The sequence below is a fragment of the Macaca nemestrina genome, chromosome 11, assembly GCF_043159975.1.
Source record: "Macaca nemestrina isolate mMacNem1 chromosome 11, mMacNem.hap1, whole genome shotgun sequence".
Classification (NCBI taxonomy): Eukaryota; Metazoa; Chordata; class Mammalia; order Primates; family Cercopithecidae; genus Macaca; species Macaca nemestrina.
Genome location: NC_092135.1, coordinates 63,194,480 through 63,210,987, shown reverse-complemented (window position 1 = coordinate 63,210,987; position 16,508 = coordinate 63,194,480). Strand labels below are relative to the sequence as shown.

Sequence of the window (16,508 nt, the reverse complement as noted above, 5' to 3'; positions counted from 1 at the left end):
GACACTTCTCAAAAGAAGACATTTATGCAGCCAACAGACACATAAAAAAATGCTCATCATCACTCACCATCAGAGAAGTGCAAATCAAAACCACAATGAGATACCATCTCACACCAGTTAGAATGGCAATCATTAAAAAGTCAGGAAACAACAGGTACTGGAGAGGATGTGGAGAAATAGGAACACTTTTACACTGTTGGTGGGACTGTAAACTAGTTCAACCATTGTGGAAAACAGTGTGGCAATTCCTCAAGGATCTTGAACTAGAAATACCATTTGACCCAGCCATCCCATTACTGGGTATATACCCAAAGGATTATAAATTATGCTGCTATAAAGACACATGCACATGTATGTTTATTGCAGCACTATTCACAATAGCAAAGACTTGGAATCAACCCAAATGTCTATCAGTGACAGACTGGATTAAGAAAATGTGGAATACTTACACACTATGGAATACCATGCAGCCATAAAAAAGGATGAGTTCATGTTCTTTGTAGGGACATGGATGCAGCTGGAAACCATCATTCTCAGCAAACTATCACAAGAACAGAAAACCAAACACCGCATGTTCTCATTCATAGGTGGGAATTGAACAATGAGATCACTTGGACACAGGAAGGGGAACATCACACACTGGGGCCTATTGTGGGGTGGGGGGAGTGGGGAGGGATAGCATTTAGGAGATATACCTAATGTAAATGATGAGTTAATGGGTGCAGCACACCAACATGGCACATGTATACATATGTAACAAACCTGCATGTTGTGCACATGTACCCTACAACATAAAGTATAATAAAAATAATAATAAAAGATTTTAAAGTTAGATTAAAAACAAGCAAAAAAAGAGAAGATTCCTTCCCCGTAGTAAGTTGCCCTACTGCAATCAAGCACACAATATTTCATAGATTTCTATGGTGAGCATCAGCTTCAATTATCAAATCTATATTCAGGTTTCACTTTACAGATGTGCTCAGCAATATACCAACTTATTATACAAATGATTCTAATTCAAAATAAATTAAGAATAAAAAATTTATAAGATGATTTACCAAACGTATTTTTGGGAGGAGATTAGTCATAATAATAACACATAGTATTTACCTTTTAAATAAAAATATACACATAGTACCTACTTTTGTCAAGCACTATTTTAAGAGGTATGAAACCGTTTATTCCTTATAGCAACTTAATGTAAAAAATGGAACAGAGGATACTAGAGGCTGGGGAGGATAGAGAGAGATTTGTTAAAGGATACAAAATTGCAGCTAGACATGAGAAATAAGTTATAGCTTCTATACCACTGTAGGATGACTATACTTAACAATATTATAGAATTTCAAATAGGTAGGAGGAGGATATTGAATGTTCCCAATACAAAGAAATGCTAAATGTTTGAGATGATGGATATGCTAATAACCCTGATCTGATCAGTATATGTTATATGTATTGAAATATCACTATGTACCCCATGAATATGTACAACTATGGTCAATTTAAAAAATAAAGAAACATGAAGAAACAGAGGCATCAAGAAATTCAAGTTCTCACAACTAGAAAGAGTAGGGTCAGATGTGGAACTCATCCTTGCAGGCCGCGGATTCCATGTTTCTGACAATTATTCAATGCTTAAGACATTTTCTGGAATTATGCACTATCAGAAACATACCAAGATATGTGCAGTTTCCTTAACATTATATTAGTTATAGGGTCACCTGTTTCTCTCCCATTGATTCTAGCCAGTGAGTGTATCTTGGAATATTTAAAAGGGTGAACACAAAATGTTTTACCAAAACATGTAAGACATCAAAAGAACAGCAACTGAATATTTTTTCACATCAAAGATACTTTTGTGTAATGTAGATTTAAGAATTATAGTCTATTTCTCATTTCCCAAGATAAGGTTTTCAAAAATCATACATTAGTTTTTCTTCCATTTGTTCTGACCTTTGTTATCACATCAAACTGGTATTTTATGAGAGTTCTATATGGCATATATTACGTGAAGGTTTTAAATTTCATTCCGTTGCCCTATATTTCAGACAGAAGATTTTGTATTACAACTTTTAAGGCCAGACACTATATTTGGAAGATCCATGAATAATGAGAAAGGCAAACAATATTATTTAAAGTAGTCAGAAAATAAAAAATGTTAAGAATTGGGATTCTAAATTCTGATATTCCTATAATGTTTTCCTTTCAATACTCTTCTTCTTTAGTTTTCTCATTTATACAAGAGGAATATATTTTTTCTAAATTAAAATTTCTTAAAATCATGTTATTATACATGATATCAGCAAAAAAAATGAAAGATAAGACAATTTAAAAAATAAGGGTAATAGCAAATATCCACATTCATAATAAATGCTCTAGAAATAAATTTATACTAAGAAAATGGCTTATTACATTTCATAGATAAGGACATAATTTTATATTAGTTTATATTATAATTAATGGTTGTGGATAAGTACTCAAAAACTTAGAAAATTTTGTGCTCAAGAATTAAGAAAGCTGAGAAACACTAAGGAATGTCTCTTTTTCTGGAAGTGGTCTTTTAAGTTCTGTTCTACAATTATAGTTTTTTGGGTTCTTTGGTACATTACAGTAATGTAAACATGAACTAAGAAAAGATCTGCTAAAAATTATTTGAAGATACATTTTTCAGATTTTCTAGCTTATTTCATAGGTTCAGGTCTATTTTCTTATCAGTTTTTCGATTGTTACTTGCTGTGATATATATATATGTATGTATGCACACACACACACATATATACACACACATATGTACACACACACACACACACACACGTATATGTATCCTTCTCTTTTTAACCTGAATCCACTAGCGCATTGCTGTAACTAACAATTTCCATAATAGGGAGAAAGTTCTGAACAACCAGACTTACATGTTTTTCTGCTGCAGAGAAGAAACAGAGAACAGTAGAATATGAAAAACTCAAGTTCAGTGTTTACTGATCAGAAAAGCTGTTTTTGTTTTTGTTTTAAATGCTAGGTTTAGTTCCAATATGAAACTAACTTATTTTTTATACTTTTATATTAGGTGCATTGAGCAATATTCTTTTTTCTCTTTCTTGAAATAAAAAAAAAATTATTTAGAAACTACTTAAAATAGGAAAAAAAAAAAAAAAAAAAAAAAAAGGCCTGTCAAGAACCACCAGGTGGAAAATGAGTTGCTAATAAAACAGAATTTTAGGTAACAAAAGTCTAAAAACCACAAAAAAAGAAATAGCACCACTGTCATTGGAACAATGGCTATTTACTTGCATTTTTTGGCACTGTCAATCACTGAATCTGGATTTTTCTCTCAATTCCACACAGAGCATCCATTAAACAATTTTGTTATCAACTGTTTACTTTTTACACACATTTTAGGACAAGCTATCGCCAGACACAAAGGGGCTGAACAATCTCAGTGAGTGACACGTATTTTGCAAACTTTTGCCAAACAAAAGGACGGAATAGGTTGTGCACAAATCTAATGAGGGAGAGTTAAGGAATAACACAGTTTAAATATTAATAATTCAGACATGGTACTGTATTTTCTGTAAAAGAAAATGAACATTTAGTAACACACTAATACATTTTGTCTCTTAAGAGATTAGGGTACTGATAAAGTATTCAGAGAACTGGAGAGCTGTGGACAGCAGATACCAAAAACACCCCAGCTTTGCAGAACCCAAGGTAACCATAGCCTTCCCTGCTTACTCCCTTTGCCAGAGGTCCACGAAGAACTTGCAGTGTGCGCACCTGCCTGCTGCACTTCCCACTCCAAGCTGCAAACTTTAAGAACCCAAAGAGGTGTCCCTAGTGGGTAAGGGGAGCAGAGAAGAGAAGCAATGTTACAGTAGATAGTTAGGCAGACATGAGCAAGGCGGGAGAGAGCCCCTCCCTCAGGAATGTCAGGCAACCATCAGGTGATGGTCAGGTGGTTATTAAACTGTCTAAAATAATAATTGGTCTTAGTCAGCACCAGATAAAGACAGTCCCCCAATGGATAAAAAAAACACCTGAAGCTGGTGATCAGAGGCTTCCTGATAAGATCTCAGGAATTGGGTGAGTGGGCTCAAGCATGCACATTAAGAGGCAAAATGGCAGAATTTAACTGGTATATGACCTTCTCAGGAACAATCTACTGGTAAAGGAAAAATGCCTCAAGTGAGCATGCACACTTCAGTAAACACACTGCACATATCGCCCCTCCCAAGTGCTGGCAGGTCACACTGCACATGTGTACAGTCTGCTCCAACAGAAAATTAAGGGAAGAGAAATGCAAATGCCTTAACCAGGCCAATGTATAAAACCTCAAGTCAAGGGCCAAACAGGGCACTTGGATCTCTTAAGTTGCCTGCTTGGCCTTTTCCAAAGTATACTTTACTTCCTTTTGTTCCTGCTCTAAAACTTAATGAACTCTTACTCCTGCTCTAAAACTTGCCTCGGTCTCCCCCTCTGCCTTAAACCTACTTCTTCCCCTCAGCCAAATTCTTTCCTCCAATGAGGCAAGGATCAAGTTTGCTGCAGACCTCTATGGATTCACCACTGGTGACATGTTAAATGTGAAACTAAAGGATGGTAAAATGGGAAACAACCTCCATTCAATCTCAGAGATGTGAGGAAATCCCCAAAAGTGCTGTTAGATGAAAGAATTGGACACACCTCATTTCCCAAAAAAGCATAATACATAGAAATTTCAGAGATAATTGGAAAAATTCCCAGAGAAATCCTCAATGAAAATAGAGCTCTTCAACCCAGAAATCTCAGGGCTGAAACACACCTTGTGTTCATCCAGGCAACAATGCCTCTTGCTTTTTAGCAAGGATGCAGTTTGTCAACGACCCCAAATGGCTGTACAGAGCAAGCTTTAGAACTTTTCTTTTGGGCCAAAGTCTAGGCCTGTGAGGTTGCAAGTAGCCCTGTAAGGCCTGTGATGACACCAGGTTTCAAAGGTTCTGAGGTCTGGCCCTTCCTTCCAACATACAATGTCAAACACATAAGATGTCCTGATGTGTTACATTTGATATTTTGAATATGGAAGCATATTTTAATACTCTTAAGGCATTAACTTATTACAAAATTCTCTACCAAGGTTTCACATTAGGTTAAAATTCAACTCAGTCTTTACATTTCTGTACCGAGGTCTCCACCTCAGCATATTAACTAACACCTTCTCCAGCAATCAGTGTTACCTCCACGCACATGGTGAGCCCCATGGTCAGCCTCTTTGTTTCCCAGGTGAACTAACTAGATGTTATCATTGCTCTGCCGCACAGTAAAAGCTCCTAACTCAAACTCACCAGAAAAGGAGTGAAACTCTGCAAAGTGCACTCTAAAAAGAGGTACTTTATGCTTATAAAAAGAAACTAGTGAGTTTTCTAAGAATAATAAAAGAGAGTGTTTAACAGTTAAGTACAAGATTTGGAGTGCAAAATTCGGATAAGGCTCTGCTGGTTCAGGTTGTTAAAACTCTTCTTGTTCCTCCTGTGGGCCCCCTTCATCGGATATCACGAAGTCTTCATCTGTGGCATAGAGAATGTCTACAGTCCACTGCAATACGGGGTCATTGTTCCCCTTGTTCTGCTGGCAAATCATTTCATTGTTCCTTAGCTTTCTGAAGTACAAATCTCTTTCTCCAAGCCTTCAATGGCAAGTTTCAGTACACTGACCTGCTAGCATCGGTTTGACCGTACAGCACTCCTACTGCCTGCATCAGGATTCTTTTATACCACCCTGGGGCCAGCCTTAGAAGCTGCAGTTATTTGTGGAAATGGTCCTCCGTGGAGCTGGATTGCCAGAGTTGAGAAGTGACTTCGGTTTATCCAGAACTGGAGCAACAAAATGGAGGGAGCCACGTCAGTTTCTTGACCTTGTCCGGCAGCCACAGGGTTATAGTCTTTTTCATTGTAGTTTGCGTGAAAAAACTTCTTAAACTACTGAATGAATTCAAAGTTGTTCTGAAACTTTCCTTTTACTAATTGTCCACAGAAATCACTTTGTCAGCACCCACCCTCTTGAAAATACTGCTTGTAGTATTTCGAAGTTCTGGATGTATTCATAGAATTTCACCTTCTTTAAGGCAATGGAGCCAGGGAGCAGAATGACCAAAAAGTGAAAATAAGCAGCCCCTGAGCACAATTGTTCTATCTTTGTCAAATTCAACTTCAGGAGACTCATTGATCCAGGCCAGTATGTCATGTAGCACTAGGTCGTCATTGGTGACTGATGTCAAGTATATATTCACTGCCATCTTTGGCTCCTGGTGGAACAGTCTACTGCCCACACCCAGCCCTGGTTCCATCTTCATCTTGTTCAAATTGCTTGACCAACATTCCTTTTTAAAGTATAGATATTCCATTAAATGACTGTTATGTTCTAAGACACATTTTGCTTTTCTTTAACAGAAATGCATACAAATCTTCCTGTGATGATCTCCGGGAAATATAATTCAGTGTATAGATAATCACTTTACGTCTAACTTTCCTAGGAAAAATAAGTTAACTATATAAAAGAAATATACATATATTGTAACGGAAGCATTTTTATTTTACTGTAGGTAGACTGGCAATACATTACTACAACCTTTTAAAATCTTCAGATGTATTAAGTGCATGTTAGTAGACTTCCATGAACTCATTCAAACCTCTCTAAATGGCTCATCAGCAGGAAGGCCATCTCTAATCTGATTACGTAGTAGTTTATTTTTCATGGACGGATTATGCTGGAATCACAGAATTCTAATTCTGGATTTTAATAATCAGTAAGAAAGAAAATTTCTAGGATATGGTTCTCTTTATGAGGGTGAGGTATTTCTACTTGTTTGATATACCTGAATATTTCTAGCACAGTTTTCCTCATTTCTTCTTTTCATCAAAGACTTCTACCTAAAATTTATCCCTCAGTCCCTGTTCTCTTTTATGGGGGAGAAAAAAGCAGCCTCTAAACTCCTCAGTGGAACGGTAGATCTGAGTGTCTGGGCATCTTCCCCATGTCAGAATGAGCAGGTAGAGCCAGGATCAGAAAGTCTTTGAAATAATAATAATAATAATAAAACAATGCTCAAAAAATAGCTACATTCCAAAGTGTATGTATGCATGCCCATGTGTGTGTGTGTGCCTGTGTGTGTGTGTGTGTGAGAGAGAGAGAGAGACAAAGAGAGAGAGAGAGAGAAACAGAGAGAGAGAGAACTAGAGAGGAGGCAAGAAGAGCATAGGAGACCGTGGGCTCATCTCTTCGTGTAATGTCAACACTAACTAAATTGTGGCACACTACTAGCTTCTTGATTTGTTATCTCATTGATCCTTGCATTATTTGTGAAGGAAGTAGTGTTGTTGTCACTTTTCAAATGTAGGAGTGATCAGGGTATATGGATGTTGAATAACTTGCCATTGCCACACTGAGCTGGAGTTTAAATTCATATGTGTCTGATTTCAAATACTAAATATAGTCCATGTTCCATTTTTCCCCCAGGGTGAGAAGTGCACCATTGAGCTGCAAGTTGAGAAGGGAAATATGATATAAGTCTGATTTCCTAAAAGTCACTGGATCCCTTTCTATACCTAAGATGTTTGTAGAATCCCACAGGTTCACTGCTATTAGACAAATTTGTGACCCAGTACAAATAACATAGTTTCCCCTTACAATCTTGCTATTGCTACTATGGGGCTAGCTTAACCTCTGCTGGAAAACAGAAGTTGTTTTCTCAATACCTTCACATGCCCCATAATGAATGTACTCTTATCCCAGTCATGGAAGAGGAGCTTACACATTTACCAGGAACTCTCTTCTGCAATACTGTATACATCTCTCCTCATATTCATTTTTTGATGAGTTAACCATTCTTGTGACTCCATCTTACACTTACATGATGCCCTCAACACAGATCCCTAGTCCTGAGTGCTAGGATCAGGATTCAGGATTCCATCACATATTCCCAACAACCCATAGCTAAGGTCTCCTGGGCTGTGGGTTCTTGGAGCCTCAAGTGACATTTCCAAAATTGAACTTATCTTCCTTAGAAATTGGTACCATTTCTTAAATATTTCCATTTCCTTCATTTTTCTTATTTTTTCCTGAATTAGAAGTATTTTTTTCTGACTTAGTTGTTTCACTCCCCTTCCTTTATGATCTCTGTCACCAAGTCTTAATATTTCTACCTCTAGGAAATACCTCTGTGATTTGCTTCTGCCGCTGCATCTTCATTACCATCAATGTGTTTCAGGAACAGATACATAACAGGACACATCATTTATGTATTTAACAAATAATGTCAAGTTCCTCAGGTAAAAACCCTTACAGCCATCCTTGATTCCTTTCTCTCTCTCTCATATACTACGTCATAACCTCTAGTGACCTTTCTGTTCTATATTCAAATTATATCCTGAATCCAATCATTTCTCACCTCCTCTACCATTAGCACACTTGTTCAAGTTGACACCATCATTCACTTAGATTACTGCAATTGTTAGGGCCAGTAATTTATGAAGTACAGTGCAAAACTGATAACATTGAGGCCCCAGTTGCAAGTGGTGCCTTGCACCTATAATCCTAGCTACTCCAAAGGCTGAAGCTGGAAGATTCCTTAAGGCTACGAGTTGGAGATCGGCCTGGGCAACATAGCAAGACCCATCTCTAAAAAAAAGAGGGAGACACTTGTTTAAGTAGCAGGAAAAAGGGGCCATTAAAAGATTATACAACATAGCTTTTTTCTTATTTATGCAAACTGTCTACTGATGGTTTTTATTTCCTATTTAATGTTGTACTCATTGGAGCAGGGAGACACTTGTAGGGCAAACATAGAGCCATATGAGTGTCCCTGATTCAGAGCAGAAGATAATGTCTGCCCCCATCCGGCACTGCCAAATTCCCCTTCCCACCAGTTGCCGGACTGAAGCAACCTGCCCTCAACTGAGGTCAGAGAAGTCAATCTACCCTTCCCATGAGCCTGCCACCCAAACTGGTGGAAGGGCAACCCCCCAAAGCATTGCAACTCTGCACCTGACACACCTGAATTAGAGGTGGATGAGAAGCTCTCTCCCACTGAGTCTCTCACTTGCCTTAGCACTTCCAGCCTCAGGTGCATTCCTAACTGCAACTTGACCTGAGCTTGTGACCAAATCCCCAACAGGCTTAAGGGCAGCAGAACACAGACATCTTCCCACCAGCAACCCCATATTCTCCCTGTTGGAGGGTGGCAATAGCTGCAGGGAAAAGGTGAAGAAGAGGACACTGAGTGGCCTGGGCAGGGAGCAGGGGTGCAGGTGGTGTTAAACCTATCCACAGCAGAAAGTACCAGACACTGAGCAGCCAGAACATGCTCCATAGTCCCATGGCTTTCACTTACAAAACCTAACTTCAAACACAAATTTTGTTTTGTTTTGTTTTGGTTTTTTTTATTTTTTTTGAGACGGAGTCTCACTCTGTCGCCCCGGCTGGAGTGCAGTGGCCGGATCTCAGCTCACTGCAAGCTCCGCCACCCAGGGTTACGCCATTCTCCTGCCTCAGCCTCGCCCGGCTAGTTTTTTGTATTTTTTAGTAGAGACGGGGTTTCACCGTGTTAGCCAGGATGGTCTCAATCTCCTGACCTCGTGATCCGCCCGTCTCGGCCTCCCAAAGTGCTGGGATTACAGGCTTGAGCCACCGCGCCCGGCCAAACACAAATTATTAAAATTATCAAGATGGTGACTGCAGAGCATTAGGCCCCGTGTGTGGGGCCCTTCTTAACACGGAGCCTTGTGTGACTGCCCATGAAGCCAGCCCTGGTAATAATTTCTAAATTGGTCTCCATGCTTAATTTTTGGCCTCCTTCAGTTTATTCTCAATGTAGTAGCCGGATTCCTTTGAAATGCTAAAACAGTCGCGTCACTGTTCTGCTCAGAACTCTACAGTGACTCTCCATTTACTCAGAGGAAAAGTCAAAGTGTGAACCATGGCTTCTGTTGGCCAGGAAGGTCTGCCCACCCACCTCACTTCCTTCTCTCATGTCGTCTCCTGCCCTGTACTTTCTCACATGGCTGCTTCTTGCCAAGCACTCCAGACACACTCCCAGCTCATGGCTTTGCACTTGCTTTCATCTCTGCTTGAAATACTTTCCTCCCAGAAATTTGCATGGCTCCTTCTCTTAGCACTTACTAGTCTTCACTCAAATAGGACCTTCCCAGTGATGCTTTCCCTCACCATGCTATATAAAATTGAACACCATCCCCTACAACTGAACACACACACACACACACTTTCACACACTCTAACCACATCTCCTTCCTTATTTTCCTCTATAACTTTAACTTCCCCTAATATAAAATCTACTTTTTTAGAGATAGGATCTTGCTCTGTTGCCCAGGCTAGAGTGTAGTGGCAAAGCTCACTGCGGCCTCAACCTCCTGGGCTCCAGTGATCCTCCCACCTCAGCATCCCAAGTAGCCTGAGCTACATACAGGCACATGCCACCGTGCCTGGCTAATTTATTTTATTTGTAGTGATGAGGGTCTTGCTATGTTGGCCAGGCTGGTCTTGAACTCCTGGCTTTAAGCAATTATTCTGCCTTCACCTCCCAACTGACTGGGATTAAAGGCATGAGGCAACATGACTGGCCTAGTATGAAACTTATTAATAATTATTTATACTGTTTATTATTTGTCTTTGTACATTACATTGCAATATAAACTACATGTCTTAGGTCAGGCTCCCAGAGACAGGCACTGAGATGTGGCTTAATGGGAAAGTGATTAGTTAAGGAAGTACTCCTAAGATCAATCAGGAAAGGAGTGGGTAAAGCTGCAGGTCTGGATGGGGAAGGAGCCAAGCTAAGGTGTAATTCCTAGCAAAGCCCTACAGAAGGTGGCTTTATTATTATCCCACAGGACAACTTTGGAGTACAAATTATGTATTTGAGTTTGTCGCTATATGAAGCAAGGGATCTGTACTTTCATAAGACTGCAATTGTCAGTCTTTGGCTAAGGATATGGGTGGGGGCACGTAAACTCCCCGGCACTTCAGACTTTGTACTGAAGTGGAAAAAATGTCTCAAGTAATCTGAAGACAGTTCTCTAAAGCAAGACACAGGTACAGGTTTTTAAAAGCAGAAACATTCACCTGCCAGAAGAGGAACACAGAGATAACAATAAAAGGGACTGAGGTGATCTGGTTTGGGTGAAGCAACATGAGGTTTATTGTACCATTGAGAACAAGACTTTTTTCTTTTCTTTTTACTCTATTGCTAGTGCTTAAGACAATCCCTGGCACAGAGTAGGGATTGAGTACATAGATAAAAATTGTATTGCATACCTTCTATGGTCCAGGCTCTACAATAGTCTGAGTACATAGTACAGATAAACATAGACTTTCCAAGACAAATTACCATTTCTTTTAAAGGTTCTATCTCCGGCATTCAAATTTACAGAATGTGTTAGTCTGTTTTCACGCTGCCGATAAAGACATCCGTAAGACTGGGCAATTTACAAAAGAAAGAGGTTTAATGGAATTACAGTTCCACCTGTTGGTTGGGGAGGCCTCACGATCATGGCAAAAGGCAAGAAGGAGCAAGTCACATCTTTCTTGAATGGTGGCAGACAAAGAAAAGGAGCTTGTGCAGGGAAACTCCCCTTTATAAAACCATCAGATCTTATGAGACTTATTCACTATCACAAGAAGAGCATGGGAAACACCTGCCCACATGATTCAATTACTTCCCACTGGGTCCCTCTCACAACACATGGGAATTCAAGATGAGATTTGGGTGGGACACGGTCAAACCATATCACAGAATTAATGTCCTCTATCTCCCTCCTCCTTACACTAATCTCTGTCAAGTTCTGTGAATTGTGCTTCTGAAATTACGTATCTATCTCTTCCCTTCTCATTCCATTGCCAACATCCAGCTTCAAGATTTTATTACTATAATTAACTGGACTACCGTAAACAGATGATCTCTATTCTTCAGTTTGTTTCTCATCCATCTATTTTATATATAATTACTAATATAATTTTTTTAAAACTTGGCTGTAGTTATATAATAATCTATCTAAAAACTTTAAGTCCAATTAAAACTTCAAATACATTATCCTTCTGTGCTGTGATTTTAGATTTCCTTTCCATCCTTTATACCTTTTTGACGGTGTTCAACCAAAGATTATTTTCTGTTCCCAATCTCTCTACTTTCTCCCCTTTGTATCTTTGCTCAGTTTCTTCCATTTGAAATGAATTGTCTTCCTTATCTCAACCAATGAATTCAATATTAACTCGTCAAAATTAACTCAAATACCATTTGCTCTAAGAAGACTCTTTTCATCTCCTAAGCTGGAAGCTATCTCCCCCTTCAGAACTCTTGGGACACCTCCTAGGTAATGTGGTGTATGGGAAAGAGTATGGGTTTTGAATCAAATTATTGGGATTGAAATCCAGTTCTGCCATTTAGTAACTCAGTGACCTTGAGTGAGGCTCAACTCTCAGAGCCTCAGTTTTCTCGTCACTATGATTCCTCTTCCGGGCATTTAAAGAATGCTTCAGCCTGCCTGCCTGCCTGCCTTCCTTCCTTCCTTCCTTCGTTCCTTCCTTCCTTCTTTCCTTCCTTCTTGCCTTTCTTTCTTTCTTTCTTTCTTTCTTTCTTTCTTTCTTTCTTTCTTTCTTTCTTTCTTTCTTTCTTTCTTTCTTTCTTTCTTTCTTTCTTTCTTTCTTTCTTTTTCTTTTTCTCTTTCTCTCTTTTTCACAAGATTCTGCTCAGTTGCCTATGCTGGAGTGCAATGTTATGATTAGGACTCACTGCAACCTTGACCACCCAGGCTCAAGAGATCCTCCCATCTCAGCCTCCTAAGTAGCTGGGACTATAGTGCACACCACCATACTTGCCTAATTTTCTAACATTTTGTAGAGATGGGGTCTTGCTGTGTTGCCAGGGCTGGTCTCTTGGCTCAAGTGATCCCCCTGCCTTGGCCCCACAAAGCGCTGGGATTATGGCCATGAGCCACCTTACCTAGTGCAGTTTTTCTTTCTAGTCTTCCCGCTTACCAACCCCTATGATAGGGTTAGGTTTTATGTCCCCACCCAAATCTCATTTTAAATCGTAATCTCCGTAATCTCCACGTGCCAAGGGAGAGACCAGGTGGAGGTAATTGAACCATGGGGGTTGTTTCCCCCATGCTGTTCTTGTGATAATGAGTGAGTTCTTACCAAATCTTATGGTTTTATAAGGGGCTCTCCCGTCTTTGCTCAGCACTTCTTCCTGCCGCCTTGAGAAAAAGGTGCTTTGCCTCCTCTTTGCCTTTTACCATGATTGTAAGTTTCCTGAGGTCTCCCCATGCCAAACTTTGAATCAATTAAACCTCTTTCCTTTATAAATTACTCAGTCTTAGGCAGTTCTTTATAGCAGCATGAAAATGAACTAATTTAGCCTACCAGTGTCTTATGGTACAGACAAAATATAATGTGCTCATGGTCTTCTAAATTTTCACACTGATCTCTGTGTTTCCACTTCAGTGGCATTGTTTAAGCTATTTTCACCACCTGAAGTCCATGACACCATTTCAACCCAGGAGAAAATAGCAGTTTAAATCTCAAATACGTTTTCCATGCACACTCTCACATCCTTTCAGCTGGGTACACCCTTTCACTTTTTCAAGCTTAAGAACATTTGTTTTTCACACACCTTTTTTTCCATTTAAGTAATTGCCTTCAACTAAGATTATAATTTGTAACTCTTGCAGTACATAAAGCAATGCCTTACAGAAAGTAGACACTCAGTAAAAGAGCTGAATAACAGAAGATTTCAAATAGAAGCAGCATTGAACAAACTCTCATATTGAAGACAGCCTCAGGGTGAAATAGCCTCTGTCGATTCTAGAGGGCAGATCTAAGGTTACTATGAATGTTATAGATAGCAAAATGTTGATAAAATATGTTGAAATAAATTAAAACAGACCAGACTTGAAGAGTTTCTGAGCAGACAAATCCAAGTGGCCCTCAGAAGTGACCTAAACTTTGCTTGATTTGCAAATATACACAAAGCTCAACTTGAACTATTTCTTAAATGCCTAAAGATAAATGAAACTTAAGGCTAACCAATCAGAAGTTGCCAACTCATGTAGTAATATAAGTAGGAACTTTTCAGCAAGATAGATCAAATAAGGCAACTATGTAATTGTAACCAATTAAATATTTCCTTTGCTTTATTTCCACATTCTCCCTATAAAAGCTTTCTCTTTGAGTTCTCTCAAGAGGCCTCAGAACCACTTTTGGTTTGGAGCTGATTCAAGAATTACCATTTGCTCAAATAAGCTCTTTAACATTTTGTTGTTTCTCAATTTACTTTTTAACAATTATAAGTAACAATGTTCAAATTTTGAGATTTGCATAAAAATGAGTATTTTTTTAATGTGAAATAATCCTCAGTTACTAGCAGATACTGCAGTAAGGATGCCTATCTGAGTAATTAGAATGTGTAATTCCCCAAATATTTTCAACCTCTAGAGTCTATGATTGCCTTAATAAAACACTGGACATTAAATTGTCTTTTACTAAGTAAGAAAAGATGAAGAAAGAATTGAACTATTTTTTTTTTTTTTTTTTTTTTTGAGACAGAGTCTTGCTCTGTCACCCAGGCTGGAGTGTAGTGGTGCCATCTGGGATCACTGCAAGCTCCGCCCCCTGGGTTCACACCATTCTCCTTCCTCAGTCTCCTGAGTAACTAGGACTACAGGCGCCCGCCATCACACCCGGCTAATTTTTTGTATTTTTTAATTTTTATTTTTAGTAGACGGGGTTTCACTGTGTTAGCCAGGATGTTCTTGATCTCCTGACCTCGTGATCTGCCCGCCTCGGCCTCCCAAAGTGCTGGGATTACAGGCGTGAGCCACCAAGCCTGGCCAGAATGGAACTAATTTTTAAGATCATTGACATAAACTGGATTAGAGATAACTCCGCATCCAGAAGATGGTCACAGAACATGTTACTTTCCTGATGAGTGACTGAGACTGATCCCTTTTGACTGTGGGCTTACTGGACTTGATGAAAACCTTCCAGTCTCTAGCGCTGATTGCGTCATGTGGGGTCGTCCTAAGTATGTGGTAGTAATGGAGCCTAGCCTGCATTTGTACAACCAAATCAAAAGGTGTCAAAGGAGAAGACGAAGTAAGGAAAGATCTTACCAGTGAAATCTGGCTTACTTTTAGAATGCAATTAATCAGAGTTTCTTAAACTACAATGAAGAAAGCATTCAAGAGCTATGGCGTAGTTTTCTTGTCTCTTTTTAGCACCAGGGATGAATGTATTTGTATTTGTTGGGCTCATATTATAAATATATTTTCAGCAAAACGTGTCAAAATATGTGTCCAGACTTTCTTTTTTTTTAAATTAAAATTAGTTACCTTGGAGGGCCAGGCACTTAACACAAGATTACTATGGCCCAATAACTTCGGAATTCCTTCTTTTGGAGTTGTTGCTTTTGTTTTTTTAGGGAGCTAATTCAGAAATCTTTTTTTTTTTTTTGCTAAGTATTTTTGGCAACCTGTTTCTAGCTACACCTTTTTATGAAACATCATTCATTTTGAAGAACTCTTGCTACTATTTGGCAAGACCAATTCTTCTGAGCAAAACAACCACCAAAAAAAGGCAATAATTTTAGAGCCAGACAAAACTGGTTTACGTCTTACTCTCCTACTTTCTAGCTGTGGTTCTTTGGTCAAAATACCTAGATTGTTGTGAGGATTAAAGAGTATAAGTTGGCTGAGCATGGTGGCTCACCCCTGCAATCCCAGCACTTTGGTAGGCCGAGGCAGGCAGATCAGCCTGGCCAACATGGTGAAAACCCATCTCCACTAAAAATATAAAAATTAGCCAGGCATGGTGGCGGGTGCCTGTAATCCCAGCTACTTGGGAGGCTAAGGCAGGAGAATTGCTTCAACCCAGGAGTCGGAGGTTGCAGTGAGCTGAGATCGCGCCACTGCACTCCAGCCTGGGCGACAGAGCAAGACACTGTCTTGGGAAAAAGAAAAAGGGTATACCTTAAGTAAAATATCCAGTATACATAACAGATGCTACTTATGCTCCTTTCTCCTATCTTTCAAGCTCTTACATATAGCATTGTACTAAGCACAATGAATAAAACCAAATCATAAACAGTAAGCCTAATCTTTCAGCATTAAAATCCAGCTAATCATTTAACAAAAATTTTGAAATGTCTACTAAGGGCCAGTCTTCTTCCAGACACTTGGGATACAGTAACGAACCAGACAGACAAAACCTTGCCCTTGTGGAGCTTATATTCTAGGTAACCAAGTGGAGGGATACAGATAATGTCCATGTAAGGCAAATATAGATTCTGACATGTGGTGCTAATTGCTCCAGGGGAAAAAATGTATGAAAAAGAGAGAAAAAATGTCAGGGTTGGGGAGGAGAAGGATGTATTGCAATTTTAAGCAGAGTGGTCATGGAGAAACTTACTGAAGAAATGAGGTTTAACAGAAGCCCTGAAGGAAAGTGGAGAATCTAGCCAAGTCATG

General features: G+C 39.2%; 1 protein-coding gene and 1 pseudogene across 3 annotated transcripts in view; both read right to left on the bottom strand.

Moving 5' to 3' along the window:
* LOC105483315 (sodium voltage-gated channel alpha subunit 2) overlaps nucleotides 1–16,508 on the bottom strand; it is a 163,579-nt gene that overhangs the window by 110,972 nt on the left and 36,099 nt on the right. The gene's annotated exons all lie outside the window — the stretch shown is intronic.
* LOC105483313 (microtubule-associated protein RP/EB family member 1 pseudogene) lies at nucleotides 3,172–15,489 on the bottom strand (annotated as a pseudogene).